We start from the raw sequence: 13,494 nt of genomic DNA, 5'->3' as shown, positions 1-13,494 counted from the left end.
TGGCACACAACCTGTAGGCAGCAATGTTTGGTTATTATAGGTTGTAGTCCCAAGAATCAAATCTGTACTTGCATTTTGAGCTAAAGAAGCTTAGGTGGGTCCTGGGCATAACTGAGTAAAAACTATAAAGGCATATTCATACTAAAATATGTTTTCCCCCAGTTTTTAAATTTCTTGCAGTTTTATATAGAAAAAACTTTTGATCATTATTTTATGACATTTTAGAATTCAGATTTTCTTCCTTCCTTCCCTCCCTGAGGTGGTGAATAGTCTGATATAGGTTTTAACCTATACTTTCATGTAATACATCTTTCTATATTTCTTATGCTGTGTTAGAAAGAGATATGTCACATACACAATAGAAATCTCATGAAGGAAACAAAGTGGAAGAAGTGACTGGCTTTGATCTGCAGTCAAACTCCAACAGTTCTGGCATCTTCATTATGAGTCCCTTATAGTTATCTTGGGGACTTGCTTTGCTAATAATGGTTTAGTCCTTCCCAGCTGATCATTATATTTCTGTTACTATATACATTGTTCCGGTTCTGCTCACTTCATTTTGCATCAGTTCTTAGTCTTCCCAGGTTTTTTTAAACTCATCCTGTTCATTATTTCTTTTTTTTTTTTTAATTTTTTTTTATTTTAAACCCTTAACTTCTGTGTATTGACTTATAGGTGGAAGAGTGGTAAGGGTAGGCAATGGGGGTCAAGTGACTTGCCCAGGGTCACACAGCTGGGAAGTGTCTGAGACCGGATTTGAACCTAGAACCTCCCGTCTCTAGGCTTGGCTGTTCATTATTTCTTATGGTGCAATGGTATTCCATTACAATCATATACTACAACTTGCTCATCCATTCCCCAAGTGATGGACAACTCCTCAGTTACATATTCTTTGCCCCTACAAAAAGAGATATTAAAAATATTTGGTACAGGTAGGTCCTTTTTTTTTTTTTTTTTTTTTTTTTTTTTTTTTTTTGGCACTCCTGGATTAAAGGGTATTCATAGTTTTGTAGCCCTTTGAGCCTGGTTCCATATTGCTCTCCAGAATGATTGTATCATTTTCCACATACTAAGATATATCTATGAAGATGAATATGTAATACCCAGACATTGTGCTTCAGGCAAGAGCCAGTAGAAAACTGACTTCTTTTCTAATATACCTTTCCCACCAAGACCTATCATCTATTCTGCCCTTCCCTCCATACCCACCATCAAAAAATGTATATTTGTCAGCTATCTTTTGGTTACCCTAAACTGCTTTGAAGCTTGGCCCCTTCATAAAGAAGGTAAACAGGAGACATCGTTTAGCCCATAAGGGCCAAGCAGCACTAATGTATGTTTTGAAAATCTTCCAAAAAGTAAGTGAAAGCGGGCTGACCCTGGGCCTCCTCCCCCACTGGATATGTCCTTCTGAGACTTTTGTATCTTTTCCAATATTAACGAGACCATCCTGATTTTCTAGAATCAACATCTATTCTGCTTAGGCTGTATCTCTTGGCTACATTCTCTCTAGCCTCTTGAACTTAAAAGAACTGAGATTCCATTCACTGTTGCCTTTTTTTGGGGGGGTCTATTGTGGATTATTTATGGAAAATGTTTGACCTCTCTAGCTAGTTTTTTCTTAGTACCCAACATATTCAAAGACCCTGTCACCAGTCGTCAGTTGGTATCATGGAATATAGGCATATTTTCTTGATCTAAATGTGTTTGCCTTGAGCTGTTACTAATAATATTTCCTACCTTTCCACCCCTCCCAAATAATATAGTACATTCTCAAATTTAAAAAAGAATAGTTCATCCATTCTGTTTCGAGCTGCCTATGTGACTGCTCCTGTACAGGAGTGGAAATAATCACTTTTTCATCCTGAATATGATAGTCTACCCCAGGGATTAATGGCCATTCCAAAACATGTGCCAAGATTATGAATAATACTTCTGTGCTGGGGATAGGACAAATTGTGCTTACTCATGGAGTAGGGGAAAATGGGAAGGATGGGCTATAATGACTCTAGGGAGAGGGAGAGCCACAACAGACAGCAGCTCTCAACAATGGTAAAGCTAATGTACTGGACTACTTACTTACTTATTCCTTGAGCAACACTCCATTCTTCATTTTTTTTTGTCTTTGCCTTGATTACTTTCATGAGTGAAGAGGGAGAATGCTCTCCCTCCTCTCTCAGGTACCTTTTAGTTGCCTTGCCTTACACACACACATACACACACACACACACACACACACACACCATATATACTTATATAAATACATATATGAACCATCTATGGCAATGATAGCAAAACTCTTAGAGACTGAATGCCCAAACTGTACCCTCATGCCACATGCGAGCTGCTCCCTTACCCCAGACAGGGGAGGGAGGAAGCACTCCCATTGGACAGGCAAGGTGGAGAGGCAGAGGGGAGCAGCCCCCTCCAGTGCGTGTGCCATAGGTTTGCCAACACAGATCTATGGGAATCTATATGTATTCATGTATGTGTATACAAACATTCTGTCTATATACATATCTTATATGTACTTGTTTATTTACATATTGTAATCTCTATTAAAAAGTGAGCTCTTTGTGGACCATCTAATCTTCTGATCATAGATGTATGATTAGAAGGGACCTTAGGGACCATCTAGATCAGTGGTTCCCAAACTTTTTTGGCCTACCGCCCCCTTTCCAGAAAAAATATTACTTAGCCCCCTGGAAATTAATTTTTTAAAAATGTTAATAGCAATTAATAGGAAAGATAAATGTACCTGTGACCATCACTGCTCTTCTGGATTGCTGCAGCACCCGCCAGGGGGCAGTAGCACCCACTTTGGGAATCACTGGTCTAGATCTTTGTTGGAAGAAAGAAAGGAAGAAAGAAGGAAGGAAGGAATAAAGGAAGGAAGAGAGGGAGGGAAGCTGGGAGGAAGGCATTAAAGCTAGATAAATCTACCATCTACCTGGTATCATTTTCTGGTGGTAACTCTCTTGGAACTTAAAGAGAATCTTTAGATCATCCTTTGCTCACATTTCAAACCTTTCCATCTTAATGGGCCCTGCCAGAGTCTGTATCATGTAGCTATAGCCTTCAAGAATATTGGGTCAGAATAGATCTGCGGAGTGGTAGACAGTTTTGTTCATGTCTTGTCTCTGACACATACTGGAGCCATAACCCTAGACAAATCACACAATTTCTCAGGGTCCCCACCCCCACCCCCAGTCAATTTGCTAATATTTTAATGCAGAGGAGGACTTGCCTTCATTAGAAGGACTTACCTCAGTGGCAAGTTCACAATAATGATGAATATATCTTCTCAAATATATCTTCTCAAAATAATACATTTAAGACCACCTTGAATGCAGGGTAAAACATCAGAGTAGGAATGTAATCTTAGGCTATATTAATAGACTGTAAGTGGGTAACTAGGTAGTACAGTAGATAGAGTGCCAGACCTGGAGTCAGGAGGATCTGGGTTCAAATGTGGCATCACTTCTTATCTGTGTGACCCTGGGCAAGTCATTTAACCCAGATGTCTATCCCTTGCCCTTCTATCTTAGAGTTGTTCCTATGACAGAAGAAAAGGGTTGGGAATGGGGAGGGGAATAGAATATAGTCTAATATTTACATCATAAGCTGTAATCATCCTATTCATAGTTCTGTCATCTGAAATATTATGTTCAAGTCTGGATATTACATTTTACTAAGGACAAAGAATAATGAGAAAAAGGTAACCAGAGTAATGAGGAGACTGAAAAGGAAGGAAACAGCTACTAATTAGACACCTACTATGATGCCAGGCACTGTACTGAGTACTTAACTAATATCTCATTTGCTCCACAACCACCCTGTGACGAAGGTACTATTATGATATCCATTTTACAGTTGAGGAAACTGAAGCAGACAAAATTCAAATGACTTGCCCAGGGACACACAACTAGTAAATATTGGATGTTGGATTTGGATTCAGGAAGACAAGTCTTTCGGATTTCAAGTTCATGTTTTATGCACTGTGCCACCTGATTGTCCCTTTAATGCCCTTAGATGACCAGGAAGCTGGGGGCAATCAGATTCCAAGGGCAGCTTTGTCCTAGACTTACCCTGTATTGGCAGGGGTGGGAAGGAAGCTGGGGTAATCGCTTAGGCCAATAAGGTCCCAGGTACAGTTTTATCTTCTTTTAGATAAAGTTTCCCATGTTGTGGGTGGAAGGAAGGAATCTGTGTGACCTCTGGTCCTATCACATGAGACCTGGAGAGATAGCAAGTGCCCCATCTGTAAAATGGTCAAAATAAACTTGAGGTACTATATATTGCATAGGATTATTGTGAGGCAAGAAATTTTGAAGTCTTAAACTTAAGTTGTTGTTGAGTTGTCGGACATACCCAGTAGACAGTTGGATAACCATCTGTCAAGGATGCTATTGGCAGAGATTCATAAATTCAGTGAGTGCTTTGAGGAAATGGAGGTCTTCAAAGGCTATCACAGGGAAGAGAGATTAGACTTGTTCTGCTTGGCTCCAGAGGGCAGAACTAAGAAAGATAGGTGGGTGTTGCAAAGAGGTAAATCTGCTTTTTTGGCAGGAAAAACTTCTTATAATGAAATCATTCAAATGTGAAAGGGGCTGCCCTGAGAAGTTCTTCAAGCAAAGACCAGAAAACCACTTACCATGGATGTTGTAGAAGGGATTCATGTTGAAGGACGGGTTGGATCAGGGTAGCTAGGTGGTACAATGGATAGAGCACAAGGTCTGGAGTCAGGAAGACCTGGGTTCAAATCTGCCTCAGACACTCAGACTCCTAGTTGTGTGACCCTAAGCAAGTCATTTAACCCTGTTTGTCTAGCCCTTGCCCTTCTGTCTTAGAGTTGTTACTAAAAAAGAAAGTAAGGGTTAAAAATAAAAATCCTTTGAGTTCTCTTCCAATTCTGAGGTTCTCTGACTCTGTAAACCTAACAATGCCATATAAATGCAATGCTATTCTTTTTTGTTATTACTGCAACTCAATCAGTCAATCAATGAGCACTGATTGAGCAAGCTAACTTGTCAGGTACTGATCTGGGTACTGGAAATATAAAAAAAAATGATCGTTCCCACTCTTCATAAAACTTACATTAGATTACGATCTCTTTGAAGGTAGGACTGTCTTTTGCCACCTTTTGTATCCCCAGTGCTTAGCAAAATGCCTGGCACGTTGGTAGGTACTTAATGAATGTTTCTCAATTGATTAGTTCTTTTAGGGGTAGATCATCTACTGTTTTTGTTGTTGCTGAGTCCTTTCAGTCACGTCTGACTCTTTGTGATCTCTTTTGGGGTTTTCTTGGCAAAGATATGGAATGATTTGCCATTGCTTTCTCTGGCTCATTCTACAGCTGAGGAAACTGAGGCAAACAGGGTTAAGTGACTTGCCAGAGGCATACAGCTAATAAACGTCCGAGGTCTGATTTGAACTCATGGAGATGAGTCTTCTGGACTCTAAGCCCAGTGTATTCACCATACCACCTAGCTACCCCTGTTTGGCACATAGTAAGTACTTAATAAATATTGATTGATTGATTAAATCTATAGGAGTAGATCATGTATAGTACATATGCAAAATAAATCCAAAATAATTTTTGTGCTAGCAACTGGGAAGGACCAGGAAAGGTTTCATTCACATAGAAGGTAGGTTTGGTTTTTTTTAAACCCTTACCTTCTGTCTTACAATCAGTACTGTGTATTGGTTCCAAGGCAGAAGAGTGGGAAGGGCTAGGCAGTGGGGGTTAAGTGACTTTTCCCAGAGTCACACAGCTAGGAAGTGTCTGAGACCAGATTTGAACCCAGGACCTCCCATCTCTAGACCTGGCTCTCAATCCCCTGAGCCACCTAGTTACCCCTGAAGGTGGAGTATAAGCTGAGATCTGAAAGAAAGTATGCTTTCTAAGATAAAGAGGCGAGGAGAGAATGCATTCAGGAATAAAGTACAGCTTGCAGAAAAACAAAAAGATTGGAGATATTGTATAGAATGTGAGGAGGAACAGCCTGGAAGTTTATTTAGATGAACCATGGAGTCTCAATGGGTAGGTAATGTATAAAAAGATTGGAAGAGTAGTTTGGCAAAGGTTTTAAATGTCAAATAGAGGAGTTTGTATTTGTATTTTATTCAAGAGGTAATAGGGAGCCACTGGATTTATTGAGCAGGGGAGTAACATGGTCAGAGACCTGAACTTTAAGGAAAATTCTGTTAGTCTAGAGGACTTCTTCTACAAGCTTGGCAAACAGAATAAGTTTCTCAGAGCGTGATCTGCTAAAGAATTAATGTTGATAATGTGATGGTTGTCTATAAAAAAAGTTCATTCTGGCAAGAATAAGCAATTGACTTATGGTATTTAATAAAAACCAGATGCCTCCCTGAATCTTTGCCATGCAGTCTGGGGGAGGTCTTGTTGCTAATAGTCTTCATTTTTATAGCTCTTTACATTTACAAAATGTTTTCTATGCTTTCCCACATTAGATCCTACTACTGCCCTGTCTAGTAGATAGGGGAGAGGGAATGAGTACCTATTAATACATCTACTTTGTTTAATCATTTCAGTCCTGTCTGACTCTTTGAGACTCCATTTGGAGTTTCTTGGCAAAGATCCTGGAGTGGTTTGCCATTTCCTTCTCCAGCTCATTTTACAGATGAGGAAACTGAGGCAAACAGGATAAAGTGACTTGCCCAGGATCACAATGCTAGTAAGTATATGAGATTGAATTTGAACTCAGGTTTTCCTGACTCCAGGCCCAGTGCTCTATCCACTTGCACCAAACAAAGTGCAAACCACTGTGCTAAGAGAGCAGAGAAGATGGAGCCCAAGTTCACAGACTAACCTTGAGAATCACTGATTTAGGAGATTTTGCATTTATGAGATTTGACCCAACTCTCACATTTCCTCTCCACTCGTGGTCCCCAACCACCCACTGACTCCACCCATCTTATGTCAAACTTTGGTCTTTCCCTCTGACTTTCCAAAGGAGGATTGTGCTCCCCAGGCTGGTGCTGTCTCATCCCTCTGGAACTCACTCTCAATTCCTTTTTTCTTAACCAGTGCATCACTTCCTGTCCCTTCAGTTTCCTTTGGGAACTCATTTGGCAAAGAAACTTGCCTTGCCCTATTGACTGACTGACTGTCCCATGGGACTTGAAGGGTTCTGTTTTGAGAATTGGAGAAATTGTCAAATGAGTTTAAATGATATTCAAGGGCCGTGGACTTATTCTCTGCTCTATTTATTTCTTGGATTTCTGACCAACCATTTGAAAATAGTTCTAGAAAAGGGCCTGGGAGCATCTGAGATCCATAGGGAGTCAGGGGAGAAGAAGATGAAATGAAGATCAAAGGACATCAAAAACATAGAACCAGATCTGGAAGGGGCCTCAGAAGCCATCTAGTCTAACCTCATCATTTTAGAGTTGAGAAACTGAGGTCCAGAGTGATTAAGTGACTTTTTCAAAGTCATACTGGGTAATAAACTTTAGGATCATAGTTTGAACCCAGGTCCTTTGCCTTCAGAGCCAGAGTGGATATCTTTCAACAGGTCGATTCCATAATTCTCCATATTATTTCACCTTTGTCCCTGGGATGGGGGAGGAAGAAAGAAATGGGAATGTTTCAAATGTTTACCATCAAAAATCTCTTTATTCCAGCCCCAACATTGGCCAAAAATGGAAACGATGTCATACTTGGAATCAGGAAGACCTGAGTTCAAATTCTGACTGATGATAGCTATGTGACCCCATGGGCAAGCCATTTAACTTATGTCTGCTTCAGTTTCCTCCTCTGTAAGATGAGAATAATAATAACACTTCCCTCCCAGGATTGTGGTGATAAAGGGAAATAATACATGTAAAGTGCTTTGCAAATCTTAAAACTCTATATAGCATAATGTTAGTTATTGTCCTTGTTCTTGCTGCTCAGAGGCTCTGACCACCCCCTCACACCTCATGATGCTGCTTTGGTAAGCAGAAGAGGAGTGTGTGGTGGGAGTAGAAGTTAGGAGATGGGCCATGCCAGGGGAAACTGTGCCTGCTCAGTTCCTGGAATAACCCTTCCCTCATCTCTTTGCCTGTTGCATTCCTGCCCACACTTTGGAGTCCATTCCAAATGCTACCTCCTACACGAAGTCTTCTCTGATCCTTTCCCCTCCCTCCTCAGCAATGATCTTCAATTAATTAATAAATAAAATTTTATTAAGTACCTACTATGTGCTGGTCACTGTGCTAAGCACTGGCGATGCATAAAGAGGTAACCGACAGTACCTGCCTTCAAGGAACTTAAAGCCATCTAATGGGGAAGACAACATGCAAACAAATATAGACAAAGCAAGCTGTATGCAGAACACAGGTATCCCTTCCACATCAGGAAGTTCCCCATCTCGGTTTCTATATATCACTGGGCTGAAATAAGAAATGGGAATTTGGGGGGGGGAGTTTTGAAGAAGACACCAAAGATACAAGAAGGCCAGCAGACAACAAAGAAAAAGTTTAGAAACTCCAAAATGCATACGCAACCCAAACTTTACAAAAAGGTACTGTAAACACCCCATAAAAGAAAAAGAAAAAAAACTCAGATTTCTTCTCTGGTATGAAGGGAGGCCAAAATTTTTCTTTGGATTTTCCAGATTGCAGGGTGCCAGCTCCTCTACCTCTCTGCAATGTGGAAGGGATAACTGTAAAAAGAAAATATTTAATAAAAGGAAGGCACTAGAAATAAGAGAGGGTGAAGAAGCTTCCTATAAAAGGTGGGATTTTTGTTGGGATTTAAAAGAAGCCAGGAAGGTCAGTAGTCTGAGAGTAGGAGGGAATTGAATTCCAGGCATGGGGTACAGCCAGAGAAAATGCCTGGAGCTGAGATAGAGTTTCTTGTTTCTCCTTTGTGGAACAACCAGGAGGTCAGTGACACTGGACAGAACAATACACATCAGGGGAATAAGGTGTAAGACTGCAAAGGTAGGAGGAGGATAGGTTCTGTGAGACCTTGCATACCAAACAGGATATTTTGTATTTGATCCAAGAGGCAATGGGGAACTGCCAGAGATCATTGAGTGTGGAGAAGAATTCAATAGGCAAAAAAAGGGAAAGAAGAAGTTTTCAGGCACTGAACAGGTGGGCTTAATCTTGGAATGGCCTCTTATCCTCCAGGATCCAACCCTTTTCTGTTTACCAAAGCTGCAACATGGAGATTCGGTTTGGAGGGGGATGATCAGAGCCTCAGAATAGAGCCAAATAAGAATGAGGAATTATGGTCAGGATCAAGGCTGATAGAACTGGAGAATTTTGGTTGGAAACATGAGGCATGCCTATTCTTCTTATCTCCCTCTTCCCCCACCCCAAAGCAATGGTCACTCAATGGTCTGACAATATGATTTGGACATTCTAGATCAGTGGTCTCCAAAATTTTCCAATCACACAGTTCTATCAAAAACATTTTGAATGCATAGTCCCTGGACATATATATTGATTATATATTATATATTATTATATTATATATAATTTTTATATATATTACTCATCAAGTATATATGTATATTTACATATAACATGCAAGGGACTAGGCCTTCATTGTCCAACTCCTCATTACATGTATTTTATATCTACATGTATATATGTTTCATCTTTATACCATTTAAATTCTATTTTGTGTATAAGTTGTTTAAAGTATATAATTATTAATATAGTAGTGTAGCAAATATTTTTTCAGTCAATCTGAAATAAAACAAAGAGGCAAAGCTCCAAGCCAATAACAAGTTTATTGAGAGAGATCAGTGTCTCTCAGTAAAACTGGATCATTAGATTTTTCCTGGTATATCAAAGATAATTGAATGAGAGTTTTTTCATTTTTTCCCTGTTTATACACCCTAAACTTACATCATTCAAGATCCCTCCCCAAAAGTCAACCACCAATTCTAGGACTCTATGGGCAGGTGATGCAATTAGAGACAAAGGGGACCCAGTGCTACAAGTAGAGACAATGGGCAGGAGTTCTATTTTTAGCCACGTTTGGGTGCTATCTTCTTGAGTAGGTATCTCAGCTTCTCATTGAGTCGTGGTTGGTTAGAATGGTCTTCTATCTAACACACTAGCTAGTAATGTCCCTGGGTCAAGGGATCAGCACATCTCCACGGCCTCCATCACTCATCATCTGGTCATGCCTTATATGGTTGATAGGTTTTCCAAGTACTTGATGAATCACACCCTATTGCAAATGCTAGCTTATGTAAAAATTTACTGCAGAGTTCTTTAGACCATTCCTTTATAAAATATAATTACTGGATTTCTATTAAACTTATTATAATTCGGTTCATCACTAATCAGTTAGTGTCCCAGATTAATCACTTCCTTTGCCCTCCTTCTGATTAATTGTGATCATTGGGGTCTTATTTTTAAAAAGTCAGGGAGTTAAAAAGTCAGGGAGTTAAAAAGTCTCTTTAGTAGCAATGGAGAAGAGGAGCTATTGTAATGAAGTTCCAGTTCTCAGAGTATGCCAAACCCTCATATATAGATATAGATATAGATATAGATACTATATAGATAATATATGTATAATTATATACATTACACAATTTACACAAAATATAATTTTTAATGAGAGATGAAATAATATTGCCAAACCCTTATATATGTACATATGAATGAGTATATGTGAATATGTGAATAATTATATGTAATAATATATATTATATGTTATAATTATCATAATAAACACATATCATATGTACTATTCACACAAAATATAATTATTTTAATGAAATAAAGAATAAATATTTTTTTGATCCTGGAATCCATAAGGAGCCCCTAGACTTCACTGAATAGAGGAATACATGGTTTGTGCTTTGGAGAAAATCAGTGACAGTTGTTTAAAAGATGTAGGGAGAGATGGGAAGGAGAAAAATCAGTTAGAAGATTATTGCAATATTATCCAAGCCAAAACCAAGGAAGATTTGAATGAGTGAGATGATCATGTGAGTAGATATAAGGGGAAGAGATGTGAGATATAGTTTAGAGGAAGAAGAAACACCACTGGGCAGCTGATTAGAGATATGGGGATGTGAGGTAAAGGAAAATGAGGGGTTAGAGAAGATTCTGAGGTTGTGAAAGCCTGGGTGATTGGAAGGATAGCGAAGTCCTAGCTGTGGTGGCAAACCTATGGACCAGAGGGGGCACTCAGAGCCCTCCCTGTGGGCATGCATGCTGTTGTCCCAGCACAGAGTTCTTTACTAGAAAGCCAAAGGGATGTGAGATGGGGCTGGTCCCCTCCCTCTCTCCACGGCACCTGAGGACATCACCCACCACTCTAAAAGGTTTGCCATCACTGCCCTAAAGAGAAAAAGAGAAGCTTGGGATACAGATGGGTTAGGAAAGGGGGCAGGGGGAGAGGGGGATAGTGGGGAAGATAACTGCAGATCACAATTCACCTCGGACAGTTAGTCCTATATGATACACTCAGTCCCACCCAAAATGAAAAGAGGTAGGTGGGGGCTTTTACTTACTGGCTACTGTATCCAAGAACAGAGCCCACCCTATGAAGGATTACTGTTGCAGCAACAGGTGGGTGACTGGGTGGAGTGAATGTCATCAGAATTTGCCCCAGCTACTACGTCCATTTGGTTAGTTTAGGTCATCAATGCCCTGAGGATTGACATTGGACCCACAAGGAGGAAGATAATGGAGCCAGAGCAGTAGGAGATGGAGGACATTGTGGGGAGTACAGGAGAATAAGAGTAGGTGTAATTGTTGGATGAGACCCCAAAGTGGGATATTACCTTTCTCTCTCTCATACTCTTTCTCTCTCTGTCTCTGTCTCTGTCTCTCTCTCTCTCATACTCTTTCTGTCTCTGTCTCTGTCTCTGTCTCTCTCTCTCTCTCATACTCTTTCTGTCTCTTGTCTCTTTCGCTCTGTGTGTGTGTGTGTGTGTGTGTGTGTGTGTGTGTGTGTGTGTGTCTCTGTGTCTCTCTCTGTCTGTCTCTCTGTCTCTGTCTGTCTGTCTTTCTCTTGTCAGATCAGACAAGTCCCAGCTTCCTACTCCTCCACTCCCTTTCCAACACCTCTGTTCTGGATTACTAAACCATATATATCTCATCCACTATTTATCTCTCCAGAGCCTTGTTACTGAAAATGGCCCAGTTATCCTAAACTGTGTTAGTCAAAGTTGTATTTCCTTGCCTGGTGATTCATTCAGAATCAAATATTGAGTTCCTGATATGTGCCCAACACTATGGAAAATTCAAAGATAGGTAAGACTTTTATCTCCCCAATTAGACTGTGAGCTCCCTAAGGGCAGAAATTAGCACCTATGAAACAACACAGGCCAGAATATAATTAAGCACTGGAAAAATAGAAAATGCTATACACAATTTAAAATGCTTTCCTATCTACTCAGTGTTTCCCCAGAGGTCTTCAATGATTCATTTAAATTCAACACATATTTATTAAGCGTTTGCTATGGGCCAGGCACAAGGAAGAATCTAGAATAGATTCTTTATAGAAGGAAAGCACCAGACACGGTTTGAGAGAAAGAACCTTAAGATTGGTAAAAACAGAAAAAAATGACATGCCACCTCATCTGAGTATCCTAACAATCCTCTGAGTTTTGTTTCCCCTGTTTACTGGATGGAACAAAGAAAGGTTAAGACATTTGGCCAGGGTCACAAAGCTAGTGTCTGAGTTAGGATTTAAACCCAAGCCTTCCTGAATGTAAGTTCAACATTTTATCCACTATCTATACCCAACTGTCTCCCTCAAGACAGCTTTTCAGAATGAAAAGCCCAGGATTCTGTAATACATTATACTCAAGAGAAAATATGGACTCCAGCTAAAATCTGCTTGGCCCAAAGAACCATGTTAATAATGTCCCTAGAGGGCAACCAGAAGGCTTCCTGGACTCCAACCAAGGTCATTCCCTTTCGGAGATGCTGAATCAGAGTCACAAACTGAAGGAAAAACCAATTAGAATCTTGTCTATCTAGATTGGTCTAGGAAGCAACTGGTCCATTGAGCTCCAGATGAATTTCCCTTCCTCTAGATCTGACTATTTCTCCTCAATTCACACACCAGCATTGTCCTGCCATTAATTTAAGTAATAAGCACAATCTCAAATATTTATAAAGCATTTTCTTTTCTTTTTTTTAAACTTTTTTTTTTATCAGACTTGTGACTTCATTGGTGAACTGCTAGTGAGGAAACTCCTACTTAAATGCAAATGAGCACCTCCTTGCCAGTTTATAGAGTTACCTGGGTCCTGGGAGGTTATTTGCCCAAGGGCATCAAGGTGGGACAATGGATAGAGGGCCAGGCCTTGAGTCAGGAGGACCCAGGTTCAAATTTGACCTCAGCTACTTCCCAGCCGTGTGTGACCCTGGGCAAGTCATTTAACTCCTGTTTGCCCATGCCTTATCCGTCTGTCCTAGAGTTGTCACTAGGACAGAAATTAAGGATTCCCCCACCCCCCAAAAAAGAATTACTTGCCCAATCATTCAACTGATATCTGTTGG

This window comes from Gracilinanus agilis, chromosome 1 (assembly GCF_016433145.1).
Source record: "Gracilinanus agilis isolate LMUSP501 chromosome 1, AgileGrace, whole genome shotgun sequence".
Lineage (NCBI taxonomy): Eukaryota > Metazoa > Chordata > Mammalia > Didelphimorphia > Didelphidae > Gracilinanus > Gracilinanus agilis.
Note: the sequence above shows the minus strand (reverse complement) of the source record.